Source organism: Eptesicus fuscus, chromosome 4, assembly GCF_027574615.1.
Source record: "Eptesicus fuscus isolate TK198812 chromosome 4, DD_ASM_mEF_20220401, whole genome shotgun sequence".
In the NCBI taxonomy this organism is placed as follows: Eukaryota; Metazoa; Chordata; class Mammalia; order Chiroptera; family Vespertilionidae; genus Eptesicus; species Eptesicus fuscus.
This window is the reverse complement of record NC_072476.1, coordinates 60,118,278-60,133,348: the sequence shown is the minus strand read 5'-3', so window position 1 is coordinate 60,133,348 and position 15,071 is coordinate 60,118,278. Positions and strand designations below refer to the sequence as shown.

The following is a 15,071-nucleotide window of genomic DNA, read 5'->3' as shown; positions in this document are numbered from 1 at the left end:
TAATACCATTTATATAGGGTTCATAAACAAACTAAACTAAAACAATTTATTAGTATCACAATTTAGGTGATGAAATTATAAGAAAAATCAAGAGAAAAAAACAAAATTCAGAACAGTGGTTACCTCTGGGAAGGTGAAAGGGGCATGAGATGGGGAGAAACACACAGGTCAATGCAAGTTATTGATAGTGTTTTGAGTCATGGATGAAGTGGTGAATTTAGTTGTTTATTATATAATTACTAGAGGCCTGGTGCACAAATTCGTGCACGGTTGGGGTCCCTCAGCCTGGCTGGCGATCAAGGCCTATCGGGGGGCTGGCCGGCCGGGGGGAGGGATCCTGAGAGGTTGGCCAGCCGGCCTGCCCGATCAGGGCCAATGGGGGGGCCGGCCGGGGGGGAGGAGCCGCAGGAGGTTGGCCGCCCAGGGAGCTGGGCCGCAGGAGGTTGACTGGCCGGTGGGGGAGAGGGGCCGTGGGAGGTTGGTGGGGGGGGGGAGTAAGAGGAGAGGCCGTGAGAGGTTGGCCAGCCAGAGGAAGGGGCTGCAGGAGGTTGGCTGTGGGAGCGCACTGACCACCAAGGGGAAGCTCCTGCAGTGAACGTCTGCCCCCTGGTGGTCAGTGAGCGTCATAGCGACTGGTCAACCAGTCATTCCGGTCATTCAGTTGTAACAGTTCACTTAGTCTTTTGTATACATACTAGAGGCCCGGTGCACAGATTCGTGCACCAGTGTGGTCCCTCAGCCTGGCCTGCAACCTCTCGCAATCCGGGACCCCTCGAGGGATGTAGTAGTGCACGAAGCGGCAGGCGGCTGGGGAGGAGCCCGGGCCGGGTGCCACTCCCGCTCATCCCGCTCATTCTGGCCCCACTGTGCCTGCTGCCGCTACAGTTTGGCAGCACGCTGTCATGGAGGCAGCAGAGGCTCGCACCGCCACAGCAGCAAACGCCAGCCATGAGCCCAGCATCTGGCGCCAGTCAATCAGCTGAGCGGCACTTCCACTGTGGGAGTGCACTGGCCACCAGGAGGCAGCTCCTGCATTGAGCGTCTGCCCCCTGGTGGTCAGTGTGCATCATAGCAACCAGTCAAACGGTCGTTTAGTCACTTAGGCTTTTATATATAAAGGCCCGGTGCATGAAATTTGTGCACGGGTACAGTCCGTGTGGCCTGGCTGGAGATTGAAGTGTGAGTGTCTGGCATGGAAAGGCAGGTCCCAGCTGACCTCTGGGCCTTGGGCAGCAGCTGGGCCTCTAGGCCCCCACTTGCCCCCCTCTGCCTGAGTCACGGTGCCCGAGTCCCCACGCAGAGATGTGGTAAGCACAGCTAGACACCATGGGCCGGGGTGCAGATGGGCCTCTGGGTCACCTAGCGGCCCTGGGCGGGCAGCGCACTCTCTCCCAGCCGGCCTCGGCAGATCAGCTCCAGCGTGAACCCACAGTGAGTCTGACCGGCCCCTGTGGTCTCAAAGCCCATTGGGGCCGGCAGCACCTCCACTGCCATCCACTGCCAGTGCCTCGTCACCGATGCCCAACATGTTCTGCGCCGCCCCCTGGTGGTCAGCGCACGTCATAGAAAGCGGTCAAACTCCTGGTTGAGGGGACAATATGAATATTAGGCTTTTATTATATAGGATATGTTCCATTGATTTCAGAGAGGAAGGGAGAGGGGAGAGAGAGAGAGAAACATCAATGATGAGAGAGAATCATGGATCAGCCATATTACCTAAAGCAATATACAGATTTAATGCAATACCCATCAAATCTTGTTGGGGAGCACACGAAACTTGTTTGGAAAGTTTGTAAGGAGGACATTCTGATAAAGGGGAAGTGTGTGGAAGGCCGCCTGCCTGTTTATCAGAATTCTGACTTAGGGGAGACTAGGGGAGTGTTGAAGGCGGCGCCCCTAATTATTCCTTAACCTTTCCAAACAAGTCTGTGTATGTGCAGACTCTCGGGTGCTTACTGGAATCCTTATGCTTAATTCCTGGATGCCCTTGCCTAGAGGACAATGTAAATACATGTGTCCCCCCAAGATTACTCACCCTACTGATTGTATCTAAAAATAAAAATTCCAATAAAAGCCTAATGAGGCAGGCAATCGAGATTGCCTGTTCACAATCAGCCAGGCCATCCCTTAGCCCTCTCCCTCACAGTGAAACTGTGTCAGTGTAATCTGTTCATCTGTCGTTCAGGGGCTGCCATTCAGCCATGGCAAAATCCCAATGTCATTTTTTAAAGAAATAGAACAAAATATCATGAGATATGTATGGAACCACAAAAGACCCCGAATAGCCAAAGTGATTATGAGAAAAAAGAACAAAGCCGGAGGTATTACACTACCTGACTTCAAATTATACTACAGAGCTATGATAATCAAAACAGCATGGTATTGGCAGAAAAATAGACACACAGATCAATGGAACAGAACTGAGAGTCCATATATAAAGCCACATGTATATGGGCAGATAATGTTCTATGGGACTAAACTCAAAAGCTTTTGCACAGCAAAAGTAACCAACAACCGAATGGGAGATGATATTTGCAAACAATAGATCCAACGAAGGTTTAATATCCAAAATATATAAAGAACTCATAAAACTCAACACCAAACAAACAACCCAATCAAAAAATGGGTAGAGGACCTAAACAGACACCTCTCCCAAGAAGACATACAAACCACCAACAATGAAAAGATGCTCAACTTCACTACCTATTAGGGAAATGCAATCAAAACTACAATGAGACACCACCTCACACCTGTTAGAGCAGCTACTATCAACAAGATATTTGTAATAAGTGTTGGAGAGGTTGTGGAGAAAAAGGAACCATCATTCACTGCTGATGAAAATGTAGATTGGTACAGCCACTATGAAAAACAGTTTGGCAATTCCTCAAAAAATTAAAAATAGAGCTACCATGTGACCCAGCAATCCCTCTCCTGGGTATACACCGGAAAACTTGAAAACATGTATTTGCCAAGATATATGCACCCCTGTGTTCATTTGAGACAACATGGATGGACCTTGAGAATATTATCCTAAGTGAAATAAGTCATTCAGAAAAAGCTCAGAACCACATAATTTCACTCATATGTGGGATATAAAAGTGAAACTCATGGACACAAACATCAGTGTGGTGGTTGCCAGAGGGAAGGGGGTAGGCAGGTGGGGGGGTGAAAGAGACCTAATATATGGTGACAGAAGATGCTTTGACTTTGGGTGGTGGGCACACAATACAATAAGCAGATCTTGTAACACAGAAACCTACACCTGAAACCTGTATGATTCTATTAACCAATGTCCCACTAACAAATTTAATAAAATAAAAAACAGTATTAAAAAATAATAATGTCCCAAAACTTTATAATACAACTAGAGGCCTGGTGCACGAATTCATGCACCAGTGGGGTCCCTCGGCCTGGCCTGCGGGATTGGGCTGAAACAGTCTCTCCGACATCCCCCGAGGGGTCCCAGATTGCGAGGGTGAAGGCCAGGCCGAGGGATCCCACCGGTGCATGATCGGGGCCTGGGAGGGACACGGGAAGTTGGCCAGCTGGGGAGGGACCGCAGGAGGACTCCAGGGTGTGTCCGGCCCATCTCGCTCATTCCCGATCGGCCAGACCACAGCAGCAAGCTAACCTACCAGTCAGATCATCTGCCCCCTGGTGGTCAGTGCACATCATAGCAAGTGGTTGAGCAGCCTTAGAATATCATTATTTCCCATTAGCATATTATGCTTTAATTGGTTGAATGGACAACCAGATGACTGGACACTTAGCATATTAGGCTTTTATTATATAGGATATTTTAGAAGACAACTACATACTTCTGAAAATGTCAACTGTCATTTATGTTGTACACTACCGTTATTAAATATAACAATTAAAATCTGCCTTTGAAGATATACATGCAATTAAAATTTTTAAACACTGGCATAAGGAGCAGTTATAAGCAACTTGAAAATGAAAGACAAGAACTTAGAATTCAATTCAGAATAATCTGCCCCCTTGGTTACTAGAGAATGAGCTCATCTAGTCACAAAAGAATATTTCCCACAGAGGATCATCTGCCAGTCTTTCAACAAAACACAAAAATGGGGAAAAAAGTAACTTTCCTTGTTTTCCCAAAATAAGGTGAAAAAAGAAAATGCTGTAACAGCAGCCACTGGAGGGAGGACTTGTTGTTAGAATGAGAATAAAACAAGCATAAAACATTTTATCTGGTGCTTTGTCTGAACATAACATTTTGTTAAACTCATATCTATTTGTTTAAATGACAAATGCTGAAAATACTGCTTTTTCTGCATGTGTTAAACTTCCTTTTACTGAAAAACAGATGTTGATTCAACCATCCTTTATTGGTATACAAATTAGCAGTGAGAAAATGATAAAGCTGCCTGGACTAACATAGAATTAGCACCAATGCTTAGTCTAAGTGTGTATACTTAAAGGCCTATACTTTATTTTAAATAAATCTGTATTTTGTTCATTTGAAATATTATCCACAAGTTTTGCCAAAAGACCTCAGGCACTACTTAGTCCCTAAGTAACTACCTGAAATCTGACCATACATAAATTGGCAGAGCTTCTATAAACTTGTGGCATTGCTGTTAATGTGTTTGATGGGTTTTATTTAGTTTTTAATGACACAGTACTACAACCTCATGAGAGATCCTAAACCAGAAGCACTCAGCTAAGCTGTTCCAAAATTTCTAACCCTAAGCGACTGTATAAGATAATAAATATCTTTCATTTTAAGCTGCTAAGTTTTGGGGTAATTTGTTACACAGCAATAGACAATATATCTTTAAATCTGCAGTGAACTAGTGAGCATCACTTAAGCTCCCAGACTCATTCATTCTCATCATTACTGAATTGCTTACTGATTTTCCAATTCAGCAATAATTTACTTTTTATGTGAAGAAGGAGCTTCCTTTGGATTTACCAAAACAGAAATGCTTTCTTTTACTGTCTTTGGATTTAAAAAATAGAAAATTAGCTTACATAACTCAATATTTTCAGTATTAAGGGCTGATCTCACTGAAAGTCTTTGTTCATTGACAGACAGAAAAGGAGACTGTACTTTTTAATTAGTACAGTCAAAAATACAAACACATGTTTGTTTGGATTAAAATAATTCTACATTTTTTATTGAGAAAAATATTCAGAATGAATAAGCTAGTTTGAAATGGCTTGTTTTAAATGATAAAACTGAAATGTCTACTTTCTTAAAAGTACTTGTAGTATTCCTAATGCAGATAAAATTTTCACCATCATAATCACTCACACTTTTTCAAAATAATGGAATATTACCTATGAGCAATAATGGTCTAATCACAATCACCTGTCAAATACATTAGCAAACTGATTTATCATATTAGTCCCTAGAAAAATGTAAGAAAAGACCCTTAAAAAAAACACAGGATATACATTAAAAATGCTTGATGCTGAAATAAAGAGGTACAAAATGATCTCCAATGAACAACTTTGCTGGATCCTAAAACCAAATCTATAAACATCCTCTTTCCAGTTCAGGAAAGATCCAATCTACAGAAAAGACCCTATCACCACCTTGACAACAACGTAAGGGAAATCACTGGAGCACAATGAGATTTTAAAAATGTGATTTACAGCATAGACAAGGTAGACTCATAGAGGGAGTCTAGACTGAATGCCATATACCCCAATCACTATAGGAATCAGGAAAAGTAAAAATAATAGATGCAGTACAGCCACAGAAAGTAAAAAACAAACAGTATCCATGTTAAAGTTATATGATGCAAGAATAAAAAATTGAAACATCTACAGGCACCAGAAAGCTCATAGTAAATGCAAGCAGTTAGGCCCAGCTTAGATTGAATGAGTGTGAAGGCTACAACAACTGGAAAACACGTGGCTCACTTCAGGGGAATTGCTTTTTGTCTCACTGCTGCCACATAGATAGAAGGTCCAGAGTGCCGGAAGTTGTTTTTCAAGAAGAACCAAAAACCTAGATTTTCACATAAATTTTTACATAGTTGGAAACTAATTTTAAAACATTAAAGATTGTGCAAGTCCATTTAGCCTGGGGGGGGCCTCCAATTTGCAAACTCTGCTCTTTGCAGTATTATAGGGGGCATAATTGTCTAGTATTCTCCCATACAGTTCAGCAACATCCAAGACAAAAAGAGATATACCAGTAATAAAAGTAAGACTGCAATGATCCCAGAATAATTATAATAATTCCTCAGAAAGTAGAATCAGGTCAAAAGTACTTTCCAAAACCAAGCCTACATGCTTACCCCCATTTTTGTAATCGGCACAGGTTAGTAAAAATTTTAAATATGGTAATATTTGCCCTGGCTGGTTGGCTCAGTTGGTTGTAGCATCATCCCATACACCAAAAGGTTGTGGGTTAGACTCCCAGTCAGCAGGCAACACAGGGGAAGCAAATGAAAAATGTTTCTCTCTCACATCAATGTTTCTCTTTATCTCTCTTTCCCCTTCCTTCCTCTCTCTCTCTCTAAAAGAAAAAAAATAATAATCAATAACACCAAACCCTCACATGAGGATATTTCCCTCTGCTCTCAGGTCTTTACCATCTATGTATATATCCATGTGCCTGAAAGTTCATCATTGACAACTCATGATATACCTCCCTATGCCATATCTACATCTGGGTAATATGGTTACTGACATATCATTACTATCTAAGACTAATTCTAATGTCAATGCTCGTAATTATATTCCTTGCAAACACATAACTCCAATTCTTGTTTTTTGTGTTATTTTGCTCTATTCCACAAATTTTTAACATCTTACTGGTAAATTTCTAGTGTTTATACTATTTCAACACCCATAACAAAAAACTTACTTAATGCTTATAATTCAAATATTATATTTAGTTCCTCTAAGCTTGGAAGGTCCTACATTCCAATATAGATTTTTCACTCTTATGTACTGAAAAATTGCCTACCAAAACCCTTCCATCATATCTAGGAAATAGTAGAAACACACACAAATTGTAGATGAATACATATCTATTAATTTTATTTGTTCTATTAAATTCTCCTTTGCCTTTTTTTTTCAAATATATTTTTATTGATTTCAAAGAGAGGAAGAAAGAGGGAGAGAGAGATTGAAACATCAATGAGGGAGAATCAACAATCAGTTGCCTCCTATATGCCCCCAATGAGGATCGAGCCCACATCAGGGTTCTAATCAGGAATCGAACCTTGATCCTAATCAGGAATGTGCCCTAATCAGGAATCGAACCTTGACCTCCTGGTTCATAGGTTGATGCTTAGCCACTGAGACACGCAAGCTGGGCAAATTCTCCTTTGCTTTTTATATCTAACTAGTGGCCTGGTACATGGATTCATGCACATTGAAAGGAAATTAATTAGAATATTAATTGCTGAGTAGCACCCAATTGTATGGATGTATCATAGTTTGTTTATCATTCACCAGCTGAAGGACATATGTGTTGTTTCCAGTTTTTGTTGATTATGAAAAAAGCCATTATAAACATTTATGTGTAGGTTTTTAAGTGAACATAAATTGTCCATTCACTTGGGTAAATACCTCAGAGTGAACTTGCTCAGTTGTATGGTAAGTGTATGTTTAAGATGATAGAAACTGCCAAACTTTTCCATAGTGACTGAACCATTTTGCTTTCCCAATTTCATTCTCATTTTGCATTTTATTAAGCTGTAAGATATAGGCTCTTTATCGGATGGATGGATGGTCACAGCTTCAGAATGTCAACAAAAACAACCAAATTCTCAATCGACAATGACAGCTCGAAACACACATGTGTGACTGGCGTCAGCAAGAGCTTTATATGTATTGCACATACGCAAGTCAACATTTATTTTTAACCCTTTGCACTCGCTTGCTTTTTTCTCGATTCCTTTATTCTACTCGGGATTTAATTTTTTAAATACCCCAGATTTTACAAAGCACGGCAGTAGAATAAAAAACTGGAGTTTCTTTTCATGCAAACTTATTTATTTGGATTTTTTTATATTTCAAATTATTGATACATTCAAAGAGTATAAAAAGAGCTGCTACCGATGCTAACCGTGTCAAGTCACACTCGACATCCGAGTGCAAAAGGTTAAACTAATAGTCCTGCACACGAATCCGTGCGCCAGTAGCTCACCAGTAGCTCACTGCCGCCCTCCAGTAGCTCTCATCCCACTGCCCCGCCCTCCTGTAGCTCCCCCACTTCCCCCCCATAGCTTGCTGCCCTGCCCCCTCCTGTAGCTCTCCGCTGCCTGCTTATAGCTCGCTGCCCCACCCTCCTGCTGATCTGTGATCCGGTCAGTCGTTATGCTTCACCGCGTAATGACCATTTGCATATTACGTCTTTATTATATAGGATTGCCAGTGTGTGTCATATGTACCGGCCAGTTGGACCGACACACAGTCGGTCACTTAGCCTTTTATATATATAGATTGAAACCACTCTATTCGCTCTCCAAGTCTTAGGAATACCTAAATGTATAAGGTAGCAGGTTAAGTTCCTAATAAATTAAGAGTAAATCCATTTTTTAATGTTATAAAAGTCTTTTTTTTAATTGCCCAAGAGGTTTTTCCTTGTACAAAAATACTATCACTTTGTAAAAGGCATACAAAAATCAAGTATTAAAAAAAAAAAAAAGCCCAGCTGGTATGGGTCAGTCAATGATTGAGCATCAACCCATAAACAAGGAGGTTGAAGTTTGATTCCCATGTAAGGGCAAATGCCCAGTTTCGGGTTTGATCCTCAGTAAAGGGGTATGCAGGAGGCAGCTGATCAATGATTCTCTCTCATCATTGATGATTCTGTCTCTCCTCTCTCTTCCTCTCTGCAATCAATAAAAATATATTTTTTAAAAAGACTGCTCCCAGTATAATAAGACATAAGCCATCCAGTAACCTACTTCCCACCAGTTCTCCAAAGACAGTCCCAGAAAAATAATCTTTAAACGAAATCTGCGACAAATCTTGTTAGAAGGTAAAGTTCCTCAACCTATTTTCAAACTATAGAAAAAAATTAAATTGGATCTTTTTCAAGCATAACACAATGTATTATTTCCTGTCATCTTTCATTCCATTTTCCTTCTTTCTTTCTTCTACTTTCATGCACTTTCTTTTTCCCTCAGTCACTCTGGATGGTACATAATCTAAAATTCTTCACTAATTTCTTCTTTCTGACCACTTTCTTCTTTCTGGGTCTATGGGAAACTAAGTTCAAACTCTAAACATGCCTCTACTAGAGCACAAGCAATCCAATCAATGATTAAGTAAATAGATCAGCCATTAACTGGTAAATTAGTCTGCTCAGGCTGTCATAACAAAATACCAGAAACTAGAAGGCTTACACAGAAATTTATTTTCTGAGTTCTGGAGGCTGTAAATCTCAGGGCAAGGTCGGGAAGGGCTGGTTTATGGTGAGAACCCTACCTATTCCTGGTTTAAGACAGCCATCTTATTGCTATGTCCTCACTGGGTGGAGAAAGCAATCCAGGGAGCTCTCTGGTGTCTCTTCTTATGAGGACACATACTAACAGATCAGGTCCCATCCTGTGACTTCATTTAATCTTACATATTTTCCTTGGGATTTGGGCTTCAACATATGCATTTGAGTGGCGGGGGGCGGGGAGGATTCAGTCCATAGCAATTAGAAATGTATCAAGGATTTTATCATGTACAGAGACAACTGTGTGATAATATTCTTTTTTTTTTTTCTAAGATTTTATTTTTTTAATTTTTTTTTTAAATTTTTATATATTTTATTAATTTTTTACAGAGAGGAAGAGAGAGGGATAGAGAGTTAGAAACATCGATCAGCTGCCTCCTGCACACTTCCCATTGGGGATGTGCCCGCAACCAAGGTACATGCCCTTGACCGGAATCGAACCTGGGACCTTTCAGTCCACAGGCGCTGCTCTATCCACTGAGCCAAACCGGTTTCGGCGTGATAATATTCTTAATACTTTCCCAAATATCCTCTAACCTTAGAAAATAACTTACTTCAACATCATCAGTTCATTTGGCTCTGCTTTAAAATTCTAAGGCCATGCCAAAACCAGTTTGGCTCAGCGGACAGAGCATCAGCCTGCGGACTGAAAGGTCCCAGGTTCAATTCCGGTCAAGGGCATGTACCTTGGTTGCGGGCACATCCCCAGTGGGGTGTGTGCAGGAGGCAGCTGATTGATGTTTCTCTCTCATTGATGTTTCTAGCTCTCTATCTCTCTCCCTTCCTCTCTGTAAAAAATAAATAAATAAAAAATAAATAAATAAATAAATAATAAATAAATAAAATTCTAAGGCCATTCTTGTCCCCAATCAGAGAAAGGAAGGAGCAGAGAAAGGAGATGTGGAAGTTCGTGGATAACTGCAGAGTTAGAGGGCACAGTCCACACAAGAGACTACCCCCACTTTCAACACCAATTGCAAGTTCAGAGGCTTCCCAAAGCCCCCTAAAGGTTCAAGAATTCCCTATAATTATTATCAGATGATAAATTATTATTATTACTTTATTATTAAAGACTCAACGAACTCACTGAAAACTGTTATAGTCACGGCTATGGTTTATTATAGGGAAAGGATAAAGATTTACACTGGGGAAGATAAGCTCACAGGACAGAGCTCAGGAGAGTACCAACATGGAGCTTCTGATGTCCTCTCCCTGTGGACTCACGGACATGCTACTCTGCCCATATCTATGTCTGACAATGTACACGGAGTATTATTGCCAACCAGGAAAGCTAACAGGAGACATGATGTTCACTTTTAGCGGGGCTCCATGGAGGCATGATTGGCTACATGGTTGATCTAGGTTTCCAGGTCAACTGATACCATGTGGCCCAAAGCCCCCACCCTAAGTCATACAGTTAGTATTTCTGGCATAGGCAGTCTCCATCCCAAGACTACAAGAGAATGGCTAATCACACCCTAAATCACAGTTGCACAATGTGACCCAAGGCCCCCAGGTAAACAAAGATACAAGAGTTTACCAGCCAAGAGGCTGAGGACAGAGGCCAGACCTCTTTTTGAGCATGGTTAAATTCTTCACTACACAAGAGACAAGAAAAAACAATCAGGATTTTTTATGTCTAGAGAGGCAAGTCTCTACTCCTCAGTAAACTATACAAGCCTTCTCTCCTTGTAAGTCCCCCACCCCCAGTGATTTGGCTTCTATCTCTTCCTTCCATCTCTCATGACAACAAACTTTCTCCTCTGGTAATTGCAAATTCCTTTTTGTTTTAACAAACATCAGACTGCTGAGAGGTATTTCTTTTTTTTTTTTTTTTTTTTGGTGCACCATTCCTGGAAGTGCTGTAAGCAGTTAGACACAGCAGAACAAGGACCACAGGTCAGGCACAGAAGGTCACCAGGGTGAAAAGCCCCAGGTGCCTAACAATAGACAATCAATTGTAGGGTTGGACCTAACTCCCAGGGTGACTCTTCCTCCCCTAGCATATCACTGGTCATGCAGTTTGGACCCCATGACCTTTCCTCCCTAGAAATAACGTCTATGTCTCAGTTGTATTTCAGCTCCAGGCCCAGAGAAGCAACAAACCAACCACTGCTGACATCAGGACCAGCTGTATTGAATAAAACTCTGGTGACAGCCAATCAATCAGTGGAGACCACAACCCTGAAAGGACACACCTGGAAAACTGCTGAATATTCTATGAAGATCTTTCCCCGGGACCTTCCCTAAAATCTCACCTTTAAAACCCTTAGGACGAAGGTCCCAGTGCGCTCTCCCTCCAGGGAGCAGGCCCCTGTGTTTCCCTCTCACTCTCCCCAAGCACTTTACCATTAGCTTCCCCACTCCCTAGACCTAAGGGCCCTTCCTTTACCTCTGTAACTTGTTTCCTAAGCCCATTTCCTCTAGGAATTCCTTTTTCTACCTCTGTAATTTACCCAATAAATGTTCTCTTACAGTTGGGTCTTGTTCTGAATTCTTTACTAGCCAGAACCCAAGTACTGAGGTCACTGAAACCAGGTTTGGTCGGACCCCACTGGTCAAACACCTAGTGTCATTCCCACCACCTACAACAGAAGTACTGCAATACCTGGTCGATGTGTGGAGTAGACGAAGCAAGCTCCTAATCCATCTCCTAACTCCAAAAATCCATTTAATATATTGTCTTCAGACAGAGGGTATATCTGACATGAAACTGGAAAGAATAGATACTACACTTGATCTTAGCCAAAAGGCTGAGAAGCAATAACTAACTGATCCTTAAGTTCTCAATTTAAGCATCATTTTCTCGAGAAAGCCTTTATATAACCCCAAGCAAGGCATTGTGCCTCTCCCAACATACTTCTATCATAATACAAAATATTTTGTTAAAGTCTTACCTTTATAGCAGACATGCAACCAGCATGTAAGATCCTCAAGTGTGAGGTCAGACTGCCTTATGATTAGGTATCCATCTTTTACTGATTCTAATTAACTGAGACCCTAACTAACTCTTGCTCTGTTTTCCTTTCCTCATATTTTGGTTCATTTATATCTTGGGCCTTTGCCTGTTTATCTCCCCTCCTCCCTATATCTTTTGAGACCAGAGTCCTATCCCTGTTGAGCTAATCCCTACTGACAGACTACCTTTCTTTGCTACCTGAACTTGCCTAATGTTCTTCACTGATCCTTCCTACCCTCTCCCCCAACCAATTCCTGGATATGACCACTTAAGATAAGTACTCCAACTACATTAGAGGGTGTTAAGCCAAATGGATCAAGATGATTAATTTCCAAACTTCTAGAGTTAGAACCAGAATCATTTATATAGCATAGACAAAAACAATTATATGCAGAAGAATAGGGTTCAAATCAAATGAGCATCTCACCCATCAATTAATCAAAATTTTCACATTTTTTAAATGCCTCACCTTGAAATATAATCTTGGTCACAATGTTAGTTTGGTCCATGTTCTAAACAAGGCACAGAAAACTAAGCTATGCTTTATACATTAAAAAGGTATCACTCACACTCCTTCATTACCGTGGATATTAATTCTGAATTGTTTTTTAAATAGAGGTAGTATATCTGTTGAATCACATATAGTATCTTTCCAGCTGCTTTCTTATGCCAGATCACATATGACGGCAATATGATTAGCAAGGGACAGGAATGCTAGCCACATCCCACAGCCCTTAGTAATTACACTGTTGGGTACTACTGGATCATGCAATAATAAACTATTAAAGGACCTTACAAAGGCCAAAATCCATAATCTTAGTCTTACTAGTACCTCTCTAACCTCTCAGCAAAACAACCCTAAGTACATTATCAACATAGACCATGCCTGAAATAAATACCCAATGTGCTATAAAGAAAAGGAAACATACAATGAATGCTTTGCTTCGATAATGTCTTCATCGTGATTTTTCTACAGCAAAAATCACCTCTATTATCTATACTAGAGGCCCAATGCACAAAATTCATACATGGGTAGGGTCCCTAAGCCTGGCTGGCGATCAGGGCCGATCTGTGGGGCAACCCGCTGGCACCCTGCTCTCTGGCCCTGCCTCTTGCTGCCACTGCAGCCGCCAGGCATTGCCTCCCTCTGTGGGGCGACTGGCAGGATGATGGCCGGGGTGGGAGGGAAGCTGGCACCCTCCTTGGCTGGCCTGGGGCCTGCGGGCTGGGGGCAGCTACTGCATTAAGCATCTGCCCCCTGGTGGTCAATTCGCGTCATAGTGACCTGTCGCTCTGCCATTTGGTCAATTTGCATTTTAGTCTTTTATTATATAGGATTGTAGTATCTATACTATAAAATGAACTGTACTCAGAAAAAGGAAACAATACATCAGAGAAAGCAGCACAGCACTGCTGGCTGTAACCTGTCTTTGAATTAGCTGTGAAATTTTGAGCAAGTCAGTCATCTGATACCTCATCTGTAGCAAATTAATCTATTTTAATTTGCAAAAGAATGATAAGCAAAATTATGGTTTAATTTTTCATTCATTAAATTAAAGCACAATAATCAATTGAAATGAGCTTCATAACTGAAATAGCCCAAGAATATTTAATAGACGATGATAGTGTGCAAAACATTCAATTATTAAAAAAAAAATGGCATTAGCCATTAAAAAATCCCTTTCTTTCTTAAACAGATAACCTAAAATGTTTTTTTCAAAATGCTGGACAATGTTGAATTACACGTTACTCATTGAATTACTGAATTAAACCTCATTACTTTCTGGATAGAAATTATGTGATACCTGGTCTGAAAAACTTATAAGTAGGACTATACAGACTGTACACCTCCCAAACACTGACTGTTGAACCAGATGAGATGGACTGACGTACATTACCTGATGTACAATCAGTCTTACTGAATTACTCAAGGTCAAGTGACTAACTTCAGAACCACATGCTGAGATGTAGCTGGGATTTTCACTCCCTCACCCTATCCCCCAATCCATTACAATCTGTGGAGCTACATTACTTTCTGTCACTGTGTTGCTGGGTCCTCTCACCTTTACTGTCAGTTCTGGTGCTTACCATCCATTACTATTACTGATCTCTGGCTCTCTCCATCTAGCCACATCCAAATGCTACACTGCTACCCAACATTTCTTTTCTCTGTTTCTTCATCATTTTTGTCTCTTCTGTTTCCTGCTCTTCTCAGCTACCAGACAAAAGAGAGCTACTTCACAGGCACAGTCAGCCAATCAATACACTCCTTTCCTTCTAATTAAAAAGAAAAAAATCAAAGTATGTCAGAATGATCTCTGGCTTTTCTTAAGCATTTCCATCACAATCTGATACTCAAAGGTTCATTCATTTTTACAAAAGATGCTATAGTTTCTTTTATTTCTAAGTTTGAAGTTACTGCAGATACTTTGTCTAGACACTGAAGCTTTTACAATGATAGCATTTTAGGGTTAAAAAAAGCAACCGAAGAGCAACAGAAGACATAGTGACTGCCTTCTTTAACTCTTAAAAGATTTATCCAAAAAAAAAATCTCCAAGAATTTCTATTAAAATCAGATCTTAAAACAAATGGATAGTACTCCAAATGGATATACATATATACATAGTATATATCCTCAAAACATATGAAGAGATCCTTAACATCACCATTCATTA

The 15,071-nt window shown here is 40.9% G+C and overlaps 1 protein-coding gene and 1 non-coding gene across 3 annotated transcripts in view; both read right to left on the bottom strand.

The window, feature by feature from the left end:
* The window catches only part of FAM172A (family with sequence similarity 172 member A), a 375,530-nt gene that overhangs the window by 358,537 nt on the left and 1,922 nt on the right, over window positions 1-15,071 (bottom strand). The gene's annotated exons all lie outside the window — the stretch shown is intronic.
* On the bottom strand, window positions 12,011-12,201 carry LOC114230208 (U2 spliceosomal RNA). The gene has a single exon (XR_003616067.2). It is a non-coding gene; the product is annotated as a U2 spliceosomal RNA (small nuclear RNA).